Raw genomic sequence first — 14,934 nt, 5'->3', positions numbered from 1 at the left:
GTCGCGTTTCAATGATGCGAAAAGCGCCATTTCTCAGCCAATGAAGGTAAATGCAGAGTGTGGGCAGCGTGATGACATAGGTCCTGGTCCCCACCATCTTAGAGAAGGGCATTGCAGTGATTGGCTTGCTGTCTGCGGCGTCACAGGGGCTATAAAGGGGAGTTCCCGCCGACCGCCATGTTACTGCTGCTGATCTGAGCTTAGGGAGAGGTTGCTGCCGCTTCGTCAGAAGCAGGGATAGCGTTAGGCAGGGTCCATTAACCACCAAACCGCTTGTGCTGTAGCGATTTCCACTGCCCAACACCACCTTCGGTGTGCAGGGACAGTGGAAGCTACATTTTTTTTTTTCCCCCTCAGCGCTGTAGCTCATTGGGCTGCCCTAGAAGGCTCCCTGATAGCTGCATTGCTGTGTGTACGCCGCTGTGCAAACCAACTGCTTTTTTCAAAGCACAAATCCTCTTGTTCCTTCCTTTCTGCACAGCTATCTTTTTGGTTTGTACACACTTTTTATTTAATTTGTGCATCAGTCCACTCCTTATTGCTGCCTGCCATACCTGGCTGAGATTACTGCAGGGAGATAGTAATTGAAGGACACTCCCTGTTTTTTTTTTTTTTTTTTGTGGGAGATTAAGATTGACATTTCTGCTAGAGTGCCATCCCTGTCTGTGTCATCTCTCACTCAGTGGGCCATAGAAAGCCTATTTATTTTTTTGCTTGATTTGGGTTATAAAATCTACCTGAAAAAATCACTACATCAATCAGTGGGAGAAAAATATTGGCCTCAGGGCTTGTCTGCCACTCTTGACTCCTGTGTGCATCATCACTCACTCAGTGGGCCATAGAAAGCCTATTTATTTTTTTGCTTGATTTTGGTTCTAAAATCTACCTGAAAAAATCACTACATCAATCAGTGGGAGAAAAATATTGGCCTCAGGGCTTGTGTGCCACTCCTGACTCCTGTGTGCATCATCACTCACTCAGTGGGCCATAGAAAGCCCATTTTTTTTTTTTTTTTGCTTTATTTGGGTTCTAAATTCTACCTGAAAAAATCAATAAATCAATCAGTGGGAGATTAATATTGGCCTTTGGGCTTGTGTGCCAGTCCTAAGCGTGCCATCTCTCTCTCTCAGATAGTGGGCCATAGAAAGCCTATTAATTTTTTTTTTTTTATTGGGTTTATAAATTTTCCCTGGAAAAAAAAAAAAAAGTGGGAGATTAATATTGGCCTCTGGGCTTGTGTGCCAGTCCTGAGCGTGCCATCTCTCTCACAAATAGTGGGCCATAGAAAGCCTATTTATTTATTTTTTTTTGGTTTTATAAATTCTCCCTTACAAAAAAAAAGGGAGATTAATATTGGCCTTTGGGCTTGTGTGCCAGTCCTAAGCGTGCCATCTCTCTCTGTCTCTCAGATAGTGGGCCATAGAAAGCCTATTTATTATTTTTTTTATTGGGTTTATAAATTTTCCCTGGAACAAAAAAAAAAAAGTGGGAGATAAATATTGGCCTCTGGGCTTGTGTGCCACTCCTGACTCCTGTGTGCGTCATCTCTCACTCAGTGGGCCATAGAAAGCCTTTTTTTGTTTTATTTGTTTTCTAAATTCTCCCTGAAAAAATCATTTTATTTTCTTTGGTTTCTAAATTCTTCCTGAAAAAATCATTTTATTCTATTTTTTTTTTTTCCTAAAGTCTCCCTGAAAAACAAAACAAAAAAAAAACAAATCAGTGGGAGATTAATATTGCCCTTTCTGCTTGTGTGCCAGTCTTGACTCCTGGGTGTGCCATCTCTCTCTCTCTCTCCAATTGTGGGCCATAGAAAGCCTATTATTTTTTTAGCTTGATTTGGGTTCCAAAATCTACCTGAAAAAATCACTACATCAATCAGTGGGAGATAAATATTGGCCTCTGGGCTTGTGTGCCACTCCTGACTCCTGTGTGCGTCATCTCTCACTCAGTGGGCCATAGAAAGCCTTTTTTTGTTTTATTTGTTTTCTAAATTCTCCCTGAAAAAATCATTTTATTTTATTTGGTTTCTAAATTCTTCCTGAAAAAATCATTTTATTCTATTTTTTTTTTCCTAAAGTCTCCCTGAAAAAAAAAAAAAAAAAAAAACAAATCAGTGGGAGATTAATATTGCCCTTTCTGCTTGTGTGCCAGTCTTGACTCCTGGGTGTGCCATCTCTCTCTCTCTCTCTCTCTCCAATTGTGGGCCATAGAAAGCCTATTATTTTTTTTAGCTTGATTTGGGTTCCAAAATCTACCTGAAAAAATCACTACATCAATCAGTGGGAGATAAATATTGGCCTCTGGGCTTGTGTGCCACTCCTGACTCCTGTGTGCGTCATCTCTCACTCAGTGGGCCATAGAAAGCCTTTTTTTGTTTTATTTGTTTTCTAAATTCTCCCTGAAAAAAATCATTTTATTTTCTTTTGGTTTCTAAATTCTTCCTGAAAAAATCATTTTATTCTATTTTTTTTTTCCTAAAGTCTCCCTGAAAAAAAAAAAAAAAATCAAATCAGTGGGAGATTAATATTTACATTTGTGCTTCAGTGACAGTCCTGCGTGTGTGGCATCTCTCTCATTTGTTGCCACCAACAACAGAGTGTGTAACATTGTGCCTGATTTTCGTTGTGGTCTCACTCACCTGTAAAGGGGTAGCTAAATCATACTGAAGTTATAGCTCACCATGTAATTTGTGTGACAGCAACAAATACCGTTAGTTTGTTTACGTTTTTAAAACAATGAGGAAGTATGGTGGAAGAGGTCGTGGCCGGGGGCGTTCATTGTCAGCTGGTAATGAGGGTAGTGGTAGTGGTGGAGCATCAGCTGGTCGTGGGAAAAAAAATATTGCACCTAAGTCTGGAGCTGTGGAGCCAGGTTCGTCGTCTGGCTACACAAGGCCTCGAACGCTCCCTTTTCTGGGAGTAGGAAAACCGCTTTTAAAGCCGGAGCAGCAAGAGCAAGTTTTGGCTTATCTTGCTGACTCAGCCTCTAGCTCTTTTGCCTCCTCTCGTGAAACTGGTAAATGTCAAAGCAGCGCGTCGTTAGTGGATGTTCACGGTCAGGGACAAGTCGCTTCCTTGTCCTCTTCAGCAAAAACAACAACAGAGAAGAATGCAGCAGGCGACACAACGGGTTACTCCATGGAGCTCTTTACACATACCGTCCCTGGCTTAGAAAGTGAAGCAGTTAACAGTCCATGCCCATTACAAGTTGAATCTGACATGGAGTGCACTGATGCACAGCCACAGCCAGACTACTATGCTGGTCCTTTGACTCAGACCACAACATTGCCCTCGCAGGGTGCTGATCAAGAATCAGACCCTGATGAGACTATGTTGCCCCATCACGAACGCTATACCACCGACCGACACGGTGACACAGACGAAGTTGCACACGAGCTACAAGAAGAGGTAATAGATGACCCAGTTCTTGACCCCGATTGGCAGCCATTGGGGGAACAGGGTGCAGGCGGCAGCAGTTCTGAAGCGGAGGAGGAGGGGCCGCAGCAGGCATCAACATCGCAACAGGTTCCATCTGCCGGGCCCGTATCTTGCCCAAAACGCGTGGCAAAGCTAAAACCTGTTGGAGGACAGCGTGGCCATCCGGTTAAAGCTCAGTCTGCAATGCCTGAAAAGGTATCCGATGCTAGAAAGAGTGCAGTCTGGCATTTTTTTAAACAACATCCAATTGATCAGCGCAAAGTCATCTGTCAAAAATGTTCAACTACCTTAAGCAGAGGACAGAATCTGAAAAGTCTCAATACAAGTTGCATGCATAGACATTTAACCACCATGCATTTGCAAGCCTGGACTAACTACCAAACGTCCCTTAAGGTTGTAGCACCCTCGGCCAATGAAGCTAGTCAGCAACGCAACATCCCTTCCGGCAGTGTAGGGCCACCATTTTCCGCACCACCTGCAGTATCTGTGCAGGTTTCTTTGCCAGGCCAAAGCCGTCAGGGTCAGGGAATCACCAGTTTCGTAGTAGGAAACACTGCATCTAGGGCACCGGTAGCAACAATACCATCTCCCACCGTCTCTCAGTCTGCCATGTCCACCGGCACCCCCGCTAGTTTCACGATCTCCAGCTCTCCAGTCCAGCTCACCCTACATGAGACTATGGTTAGAAAAAGGAAGTACTTAGCCTCGCATCCGCGTACACAGGGTTTGAACGCACACATAGCTAGACTAATCTCGTTAGAGATGATGCCCTACCGGTTAGTTGAAAGCGAAGCTTTCAAAGCCCTGATGGACTACGCTGTACCACACTACGAGCTACCCAGTCAACACTTTTTTTCCAGAAAAGCCATCCCAGCCCTCCACCAGCATGTTAAAGAGCGCATCGTCCATGCACTCAGGCAATCTGTGAGCACAAAGGTGCACCTGACAACAGATGCATGGACCAGTAGGCATGGCCAGGGACGTTACGTGTCCATCACGGCACACTGGGTAAATGTGGTGGATGCAGGGTCCACAGGGGACAGCAAGTTTGGGACAGTTCTGCCTAGCCCACGGTCTAGGAAACAATTGGCTGTAGCCGTTCGCACCCCCTCCTCCTCCTCCTCGTCCTCCTGCAGAAGCGAGAGCTCATCCACAGACCGCAGTCGCACAACCACTCCATCAGCAGCTGCCACTGTTGCACACCAGGTCTCCCATTATGGGGCAGCTACTGGCAAACGTCAGCAGGCTGTATTGGCTATGAAGTGTTTGGGCGACAACCGACACACCGCGGAAGTTCTGTCCGAGTTCTTGCAGAAAGAAACGCAGTCGTGGCTGGGCACTGTAGATCTTGAGGCAGGCAAGGTAGTGAGTGATAACGGAAGGAATTTCATGGCTGCCATCTCCCTTTCCCAACTGAAACACATTCCTTGCCTGGCTCACACCTTAAACCTGGTGGTGCAGTGCTTCCTGAAAAGTTATCCGGGGTTATCCGACCTGCTCCTCAAAGTGCGTGGACTTTGCTCACATATCCGCCGTTCGCCCGTACACTCCAGCCGTATGCAGACCTATCAGCATTCTTTGAACCTTCCCCAGCATCGCCTAATCATAGACGTTGCAACAAGGTGGAACTCAACACTGCACATGCTTCAGAGACTGTGTGAACAGAGGCGGGCTGTTATGTTTTTGTGGGAGGATACACATACACGGGCAGGCAGTAGGATGGCAGACATGGAGTTGTCAGGTGTGCAGTGGTCGAAGATTCAAGACATGTGTCAAGTCCTTCAGTGTTTTGAGGAATGCACACGGCTGGTTAGTGCAGACAACGCCATAATAAGCATGAGCATCCCCCTAATGCGTCTGCTGATGCAAAGTTTGACGCACATAAAGGATCAGGCGTCTGCAGCTGAGGAAGAGGAAAGCCTTGATGACAGTCAGCCCTTGTCTGGCCAGGGCAGTGTACAGGACGAGGTAGCGGGCGAAGAGGAGGAGGAGGACGAGGAGGATGATGGGGATGATTATATTTTTAATGAGGAAGCTTTTCCGGGGCCACTGGAAATTGGTGGCGCGGCAAGGCCGGGTTCTGGTTTTTTGAGGGACACAAGTGACGTGGATTTGCCTGAAACTGCCCCTCAACCAAGCACAACCGCAGATTTGAGAACTGGAACTTTGGCCCACATGGCGGATTATGCCTTACGTATCCTCAAAAGGGACACACGCATAACTAAAATGATGAACGATGACGATTACTGGTTGGCCTGCCTCCTTGATCCTCGCTATAAAGGCAAATTGCAAAATATAATGCCACATGAGAACTTGGAACTAATATTAGCAACCAAACAATCAACTCTTGTTGACCGTTTGCTTCTGGCATTCCCTGCACACAGCGCCCGTGATCGTTCTCACACGAGCTGCAGGGGCCAGCAGACCAGAGGAGTTAGAGGGGCAGAAATCAGAAGTGGCGTTGGCCAGAGGGGTTTTCTGACCAGGTTGTGGAGTGATTTTGCTATGACCGCAGACAGGACAGGTACTGCAGCATCAATTCAAAGTGACAGGAGACAACATTTGTCCAGTATGGTTACAAACTATTTTTCATCCCTTATCGATGTTCTCCCTCAACCGTCATTCCCATTTGATTACTGGGCATCAAAATTAGACACCTGGCCAGAATTGGCAGAATATGCATTGCAGGAGCTTGCTCGCCCGGCAGCTAGTGTCCTATCAGAAAGAGTATTCAGTGCTGCAGGTTCAATACTAACAGAAAAAAGGACTCATCTGGCTACCCAAAATGTAGATGATCTAACCTTCATTAAAATGAACCACAACTGGATTTCGAAATCTTTTGCCCCACCTTGCCCGGCTGACACCTAGCTTTCCTATGAAAAGGTCTTGCCTGTGGACTATTCTGAATGCCTTTTCCAATCTCATAATTTTCTGCACCTGATTGTCCAGCATACGACATGTTTACACCTCACTAAATGGCCAAACTCCCCACACGGGGCCGTGGTATCGACACTTGGCGACAGCACCCGTGAGAGTGCAGTTTGTCTGAAGAGGTGGGTGAGCCCGCTTTTGGTCGACGGCACTGCCACTGGGTCCCTCCTAGTACAATAAAGTGTCTCTGGCGGTGGTGGTGCGCACCCAACGTCAGACACACCGTTGTAATATGAGGGGCCCTGGGCCTGTACCGCCGGCCACAAGACAGTTTCCCCCCACCCCAGCTCAAACAGTGCTCTACCACTTGCAAAATTATCTCACAGCTCCACCAATGTTTAGTCTATGCGCTGACATCCTTCAATGCCTGCCACTGACAATACCATTGTATTGACATTTTTGTTATGTTAGGCCTTCGATGCCTGTCTGTGGTCACTCCTTCCACTAGGCCTCCACTGACCACACCACTGCTGCCCGTGTACCCCTGGAACCAATTTAAAATTGCCTTCAGCCATGTGTTATTATTTTAGGCCTTCGATGCCTGTTTGCGGTCACTCCTTCCACTAGGCCTCCACTGACCACACCACTGCTGCCCGTGTACCCCTGTAACCAATTTAGAATTGCCTACAGCCAAGTGTTATTATTTTAGGCCTTCGATGCCTGTCTGCGGTCACTCCTTCCACTAGGCCTCCACTGACCACACCACTGCTGCCCGTGTACCCCTGGAACCAATTTAAAATTGCCTACAGCCATGTGTTATTATTTTAGGCCTTCGATGCCTGTCTGCAGTCACTCCTTCCACTAGGCCTCCACTGACCACACCACTGCTGCCCGTGTACCCCTGGAACCAATTTAAAATTGCCTACAGCCATGTGTTATTATTTTAGGCCTTCGATGCCTGTCTGCGGTCACTCCTTCCACTAGGCCTCCACTGACCACACCACTGCTGCCCGTGTACCCCTGGAACCAATTTAAAATTGCCTACAGCCAGCCCAATTTTTTTATTTTAGGCCTTCGATGCCTGTCTGCGGTCCATTCTTTCAACTACTACTACACTGACCAGGGCACTGCTGCCCGTGTACCCCTGGAACCAATTTAAAATTGCCTACAGCCATGTGTTATTATTTTAGGCCTTCGATGCCTGTCTGTGGTCACTCCTTCCACTAGGCCTCCACTGACCACACCACTGCTGCCCGTGTACCCCTGGAACCAATTTAAAATTGCCTACAGCCATGTGTTATTATTTTAGGCCTTCATAGTAACATAGTAACATAGTTAGTAAGGCCGAAAAAAGACATTTGTCCATCCAGTTCAGCCTATATTCCATCATAATAAATCCCCAGATCTACGTCCTTCTACAGAACCTAATAATTGTATGATACAATATTGTTCTGCTCCAGGAAGACATCCAGGCCTCTCTTGAACCCCTCGACTGAGTTCGCCCTCACCACCTCCTCAGGCAAGCAATTCCAGATTCTCACTGCCCTAACAGTAAAGAATCCTCTTCTATGTTGGTGGAAAAACCTTCTCTCCTCCAGACGCAAAGAATGCCCCCTTGTGCCCGTCACCTTCCTTGGTATAAACAGATCCTCAGCGAGATATTTGTATTGTCCCCTTATATACTTATACATGGTTATTAGATCGCCCCTCAGTCGTCTTTTTTCTAGACTAAATAATCCTAATTTCGCTAATCTATCTGGGTATTGTAGTTCTCCCATCCCCTTTATTAATTTTGTTGCCCTCCTTTGTACTCTCTCTAGTTCCATTATATCCTTCCTGAGCACCGGTGCCCAAAACTGGACACAGTACTCCATGTGCGGTCTAACTAGGGATTTGTACAGAGGCAGTATAATGCTCTCATCATGTGTATCCAGACCTCTTTTAATGCACCCCATGATCCTGTTTGCCTTGGCAGCTGCTGCCTGGCACTGGCTGCTCCAGGTAAGTTTATCATTAACTAGGATCCCCAAGTCCTTCTCCCTGTCAGATTTACCCAGTGGTTTCCCGTTCAGTGTGTAATGGTGATATTGATTCCCTCTTCCCATGTGTATAACCTTACATTTATCATTGTTAAACCTCATCTGCCACCTTTCAGCCCAAGTTTCCAACTTATCCAGATCCATCTGTAGCAGAATACTATCTTCTCTTGTATTAACTGCTTTACATAGTTTTGTATCATCTGCAAATATCGATATTTTACTGTGTAAACCTTCTACCAGATCATTAATGAATATGTTGAAGAGTACAGGTCCCAATACTGACCCCTGCGGTACCCCACTGGTCACAGCGACCCAGTTAGAGACTATACCATTTATAACCACCCTCTGCTTTCTATCACTAAGCCAGTTACTAACCCATTTACACACATTTTCCCCCAGACCAAGCATTCTCATTTTGTGTACCAACCTCTTGTGCGGCACGGTATCAAACGCTTTGGAAAAATCGAGATATACCACGTCCAATGACTCACCGTGGTCCAGCCTATAGCTTACCTCTTCATAAAAACTGATTAGATTGGTTTGACAGGAGCGATTTCTCATAAACCCATGCTGATATGGAGTTAAACAGTTATTCTCATTGAGATAATCCAGAATAACATCCCTCAGAAACCCTTCAAATATTTTACCAACAATAGAGGTTAGACTTACTGGCCTATAATTTCCAGGTTCACTTTTAGAGCCCTTTTTGAATATTGGCACCACATTTGCTATGCGCCAGTCCTGTCTGTCTTCGATGCCTGTCTGCGGTCACTCCTTCCACTAGGCCTCCACTGACCACACCACTGCTGCCCGTGTACCCCTGGAACCAATTTAAAATTGCCTACAGCCATGTGTTATTATTTTAGGCCTTCGATGCCTGTCTGCGGTCACTCCTTCCACTAGGCCTCCACTGACCACACCACTGCTGCCCGTGTACCCCTGGAACCAATTTAAAATTGCCTACAGCCAGCCCAATTTTTTTATTTTAGGCCTTCGATGCCTGTCTGCGGTCCATTCTTTCAACTACTACTACACTGACCAGGGCACTGCTGCCCGTGTACCCCTGGAACCAATTTAAAATTGCCTACAGCCATGTGTTATTATTTTAGGCCTTCGATGCCTGTCTGTGGTCACTCCTTCCACTAGGCCTCCACTGACCACACCACTGCTGCCCGTGTACCCCTGGAACCAATTTAAAATTGCCTACAGCCATGTGTTATTATTTTAGGCCTTCGATGCCTGTCTGCGGTCACTCCTTCCACTAGGCCTCCACTGACCACACCACTGCTGCCCGTGTACCCCTGGAACCAATTTAAAATTGCCTACAGCCAGCCCAATTTTTTTATTTTAGGCCTTCGATGCCTGTCTGCGGTCCATTCTTTCAACTACTACTACACTGACCAGGGCACTGCTGCCCGTGTACCCCTGGAACCAATTTAAAATTGCCTACAGCCATGTGTTATTATTTTAGGCCTTCGATGCCTGTCTGCGGTCACTCCTTCCACTAGGCCTCCACTGACCACACCACTGCTGCCCGTGTACCCCTGGAACCAATTTAAAATTGCCTACAGCCAGCCCAATTTTTTTATTTTAGGCCTTCGATGCCTGTCTGCGGTCCATTCTTTCAACTACTACTACACTGACCAGGGCACTGCTGCCCGTGTACCCCTGGAACCAATTTAAAATTGCCTACAGCCATGTGTTATTATTTTAGGCCTTCGATGCCTGTCTGCGGTCACTCCTTCCACTAGGCCTCCACTGACCACACCACTGCTGCCCGTGTACCCCTGGAACCAATTTAAAATTGCATACAGCCAGCCCAATTTTTTTATTTTAGGCCTTCGATGCCTGTCTGCGGTCCATTCTTTCAACTACTACTACACTGACCAGAGCACTGCTGCCCGTGTACCCCTGGAACCAATTTAAAATTGCCTACAGCCATGTGTTATTATTTTAGGCCTTCGATGCCTGTCTGCGGTCACTCCTTCCACTAGGCCTCCACTGACCACACCACTGCTGCCCGTGTACCCCTGGAACCAATTTAAAATTGCCTACAGCCATGTGTTATTATTTTAGGCCTTCGATGCCTGTCTGCGGTCACTCCTTCCACTAGGCCTCCACTGACCACACCACTGCTGCCCGTGTACCCCTGGAACCAACATCAGAAAATATAAAAATAAGTATTTTGCTTATAAAAAAGAAAATACTGGAGAGATATCAAATGCAGACATTTTAACATTAAAAACAAACACATACAACAAAAATCTGGTACAGTACTAAAAATGGCCACCAGCTACAATAACTTTCTCCTGCAAGTAGTTAACTGAAAGGTTTTTTCAATTTTAAACACAGATATGGCATCCACCGAGTGTTGTCCTGTCGCGTCTTCTTTATATTATTGCCAAGAAGATGCAAAACAATGAAAATAATAAAATCATTATTTACCAAAAAAATAGAGTAAGTCAAAACCACATTGCAAATAAACATTCATTACAAATAAAGAAGCAGGGCGCGTCCAAGGGTGAGTATATACCTAATAAGAATATAATCACCCTCGGACGCGCCCTGCTTCTTTCCGACAGCCTTCCTTCCTAAGAATCAGCCCTTCCGTGGTGTAGAGAGAGGGTTTGTTACACTCCAAGGTGTTCCCCAGGTTGCCTTTCCTGAGCTTCGATCTTCCGGCTCTCGTTTAGTAGTTGTTGGAAACTACGCTGCATTGGGCCTACAAATTGGGTATGGGGTGTAGAGAGATGGTGTGTTCCACTCCAAGGTGTTCCCCAAGTTGCCTTTCCTGAGCTTCGATCTTCCGGCTCTCGTTTAGTAGTTGTTGGAAACTACGCTGCATTAGGCCTACAAATTGGGTATGGGGTGTAGAGAGATGGTGTGTTCCACTGTAGAGAGATGGTGTGTTCCACTCCAAGGTGTTCCCCAGGTTTCCTCGCCAATGCTTCGATCTTCCGGCTCTCGTTTAGTAGTTCTTGGAAACTACACTGCATTAGGCCTACAAATTGGGTATGGGGTGTAGAGAGATGGTGTGTTCCACTCCAAGGTGTTCTCCAGGTTGCCTTTCCTGAACTTCTATCTTCAGGCTCTCATTAAATTGTGGTTAAACGGAATGGGGTACGCATTTGGCGTACTAGTTGGTTTGGGGCCTACTATCGGTGTCTGCCACTCCTTGCTGTTCTCCTGGTTTCCTGTCCTGAAATTCCGTTTTCAGGCGCTCGTTAAGTAGTTGTTAATGTTAGACTGCATTTTGCCTACTAGTTGGGTTGGGGCCTACTATCGGTGTCTGCCACTCCTTGCTGTTCTCCTCCACTGAACAAAGCTGTGCCGCCTGTTTACTACGGTTGCCAATTTTGAACTGCATTTCGACTACTTACTGATTTGGGCCTACTCTCTGTGTCAGCCTCTCATTCCAGTTGTCTTCCACTGCAATGCCCCCTGGTTATTCCTGTGTTACCAATTTTGAACTGCATTTAGCCAACTTTATTCTTTGGGCCTATATCTGTGTTTCCTCCTCATCCTGCCCATTGCCCAGCCAGTGATAGATGAGTCTGCTGGTACATTGACCCATAACGCAACATTCCCCGTGCACGCTACACAACAACATTGTGACCCTGCTGAAAGTCAGGTTGCTCTTCCCGCATACCATACCACCTTACACGGGGACAAAGAGGAAGGTGCAGATGAAAGTGCAGGTTCCTTCATCTGGTGGGGGGGAGGAATACTAGTTGGCGACGTCACTGGCACAGGGCCTCTCATAGTACGCAAAAGTGTTGCTGCCGGTGGGAGGCGCCCCCGCCGTGCAAACACACCGCTGTACTTTGAGGGGCCCTGTGCCAGTGCCAATGCCAACGAGTGGGCCCCCCCTGCTTGCTCAGGTTCACAGCACTTGCAAAGTTGAAATACTTACCTCTCCCTGCTCCACTGCCGTGACGTGGTCCAGATTTCCTGGGCCCACTAATTACTTGAACCAGCCCTACCCACCACAACTTTAGCCAAATGACCCCCAATTTCAAATGCCTTCCAATTATTATAAGGTAAATTACGCTTGACAAGCTTCATTAAGAAGAATGGATGGTTTTGACATTAAAATGGGCACTCTAGGTGTTTTCCTGGCCCCCACTCACTGCCGACTATGCTGCCCCATTGACTTGCATTGGGTTTCGTGTTTCGGTCGATCCCGACTTTACGTCATAATCGGCCGATTTCACTCGACCCGACTTTTGAGATAGTCGGGTTTCGCGAAACCCGGCTCGACTCTAAAAAGGTCAAGGTCGCTCAACTCTAGTGTGTCATTATTGTGATTGGCTGCCGGCACTATCTTGAGCACATTGCAGCCGTAAACAGTGTAGTGAGAGCATAATGTGAAAGTGAAAGGGACAGTGGGAGAAAGTTATAGTGAGAGTTATTTATTCCAAAAAACTCTTTTAAGAGCGTAAGACTGTCAAGATTACTTGTTTTTGTTTGTTAGGTGGGGATTCAGTAGAGATTTAATAGGAGGGAGGGTGAGTGGGTGGGTGATAGGCAGGCAGCTGGGTGTTGTGATCATTGCAAGTACATGGTGCAGCTCTCTGCTATTTTCCACTTAAAATCTATTATATAATTGTCTAAGGGTCACTTCTGTCTTTCTGACTGTCTTTCTGTCTGTAACGGAAATCCCAAGTCACTGATTGGTCGCGGCAAAACAGCCACGACCAAACAGCAACGGGCACAATCCAGCGGAAAAATGGCCGCTCCTTCCTCCCCGCAGTCAGTGCCCGCTCCATACTCCCAACCAGTCAGCACTCACACAGGGTTAATGGCAGCGTTATCGGACCACATTATGCCGCGGTGTAACGCACTTCGTTAACGCTGCTATTAACCCTGTGTGACCAACTTTTTACTATTGATGCTGCCTATGTGGCCTCAATAGTAAAAAGATATAATGTTAAAAATAATAACAAAAAAAAAAAAATCATTATATACTCATCTTCTTGATCCAGCCCAGGCCTTTCCGGCTCCTCGCGACGCTCCAGTGACCGGTCCATACATTGCGGTCTCGCGAGATGATGACGTAGCGGCCTCGCGAGACCGCAAGTCAACATCTAGCGAGACCGCAATGCACTCTTGGGAGCGACAGGCACAGTCCGGCCGCTCCCTACTCCCCTGCAGTCAGTGCCCCCTCTATACTACCCCCCCAAAACATTGGCGCAGGATCTAAATCCCGCATCGCTGATTGGTCGCGCCTAGCCAGCATGACCAATAAGCGCCATTGGCGTAGGATTTAAATCCCGCTTTGCTGATTGGTCGCGCTCAGCCGGCGCGCGCGACCAATCAGCGCCAATGGCGCGGGATTTAAATCCTGCTTCGCTGATTGTTCATGACCAATCAGCGACATTGCCGCGGGATTTAAATCCCGCTTCACTGATTGCTCGTGCCCAATCAGCGACATTGGTGTGGGATTTAAAGTGACATTGACATGGGATTTAAATCACGCTTCGCTGATTGGTCGCGCCCAGCCGACGCGCGCGACCAACCAGCGCTGTTGGCACAGGATTTAAATCCTGCTTCCCTGATTGGTCGCGCCCAGCCGGCACGAGCAATCAATGACATTGGCGCGGGATTTAGCCGGCTAGGCGCGACCAATCAGCAAAGCGGGATTTAAATCCCGCGCCAATGTCGCTGATTGCTTGCGCTGGCTGGGCGCAACCAATCAGCGAAGCGGGATTTAAATCACGCTGCTTTTAACCCTGAGTGACCAACTTTTTACTATTGATGCTGCCTATGCAGCATCAATAGTAAAAAGATCTAATGTTAAAAATAATAAAAAAATAAAAAATCATTATATACTCACCTTCTGTCGGCCCCTGGATCCAACTCGCGAGACCACTACGTCATCATCTCGCGAGACCACAATGCGCCACGCGACCAATCAGCGATATTGCCGTGGGATTTAAATCCCGCTTCGCTGATTGGTCACGCCCAATCAGCGACATTGGTGTGGGATTTAAATCCCGCTTCGCTGACTGGTCATGCCCAGCCGGCGCGCTAGACCAATCAGTGACATTGGCGCGGGATTTAAATCCCACTTCGCTGATTGGTCGCGCGCGCTGGCTATTACAAATAATAATAATAAAAAAATCGTTATTCTCACCCTCCGACGTGCGCTGTGTCCTCGGCAGTGCAAGCGGCAGGCTCCGGTGCCAAGGATGCTACGCGAGAAGGACCTTCCATGACATGGTCATGTGACCACCACGTCATCACAGGTCCTGCGCTCATACCAACCCAGGGACCGGAAGCTGCCGCGTGCACCACACAGAGGCGCCAGGACTACAAGGGGCCCCTCTGAAGGTGAGTATATGTTTATTTTTTATTTTAAGTCTTTTTTAACCTGTTACATACGTGTCTGGGCAATATACTACGTGACTGGCCAATATACTACGTGCCTGTGCTGTATACTACGTGGCTCTGTGCTGTATAGTACGTCGCTGTGCAATATACTACATGGCTGGACAATATACTACGTGGCTGGGCAATATACTACGTGACTGGGCAATATACTACATGGCTGGACAATATACTACGTGGCTGGGCAATATACT

This window comes from Ranitomeya imitator, chromosome 3 (genome assembly GCF_032444005.1).
Source record: "Ranitomeya imitator isolate aRanImi1 chromosome 3, aRanImi1.pri, whole genome shotgun sequence".
Classification (NCBI taxonomy): Eukaryota; Metazoa; Chordata; class Amphibia; order Anura; family Dendrobatidae; genus Ranitomeya; species Ranitomeya imitator.
Note: the sequence above shows the minus strand (reverse complement) of the source record.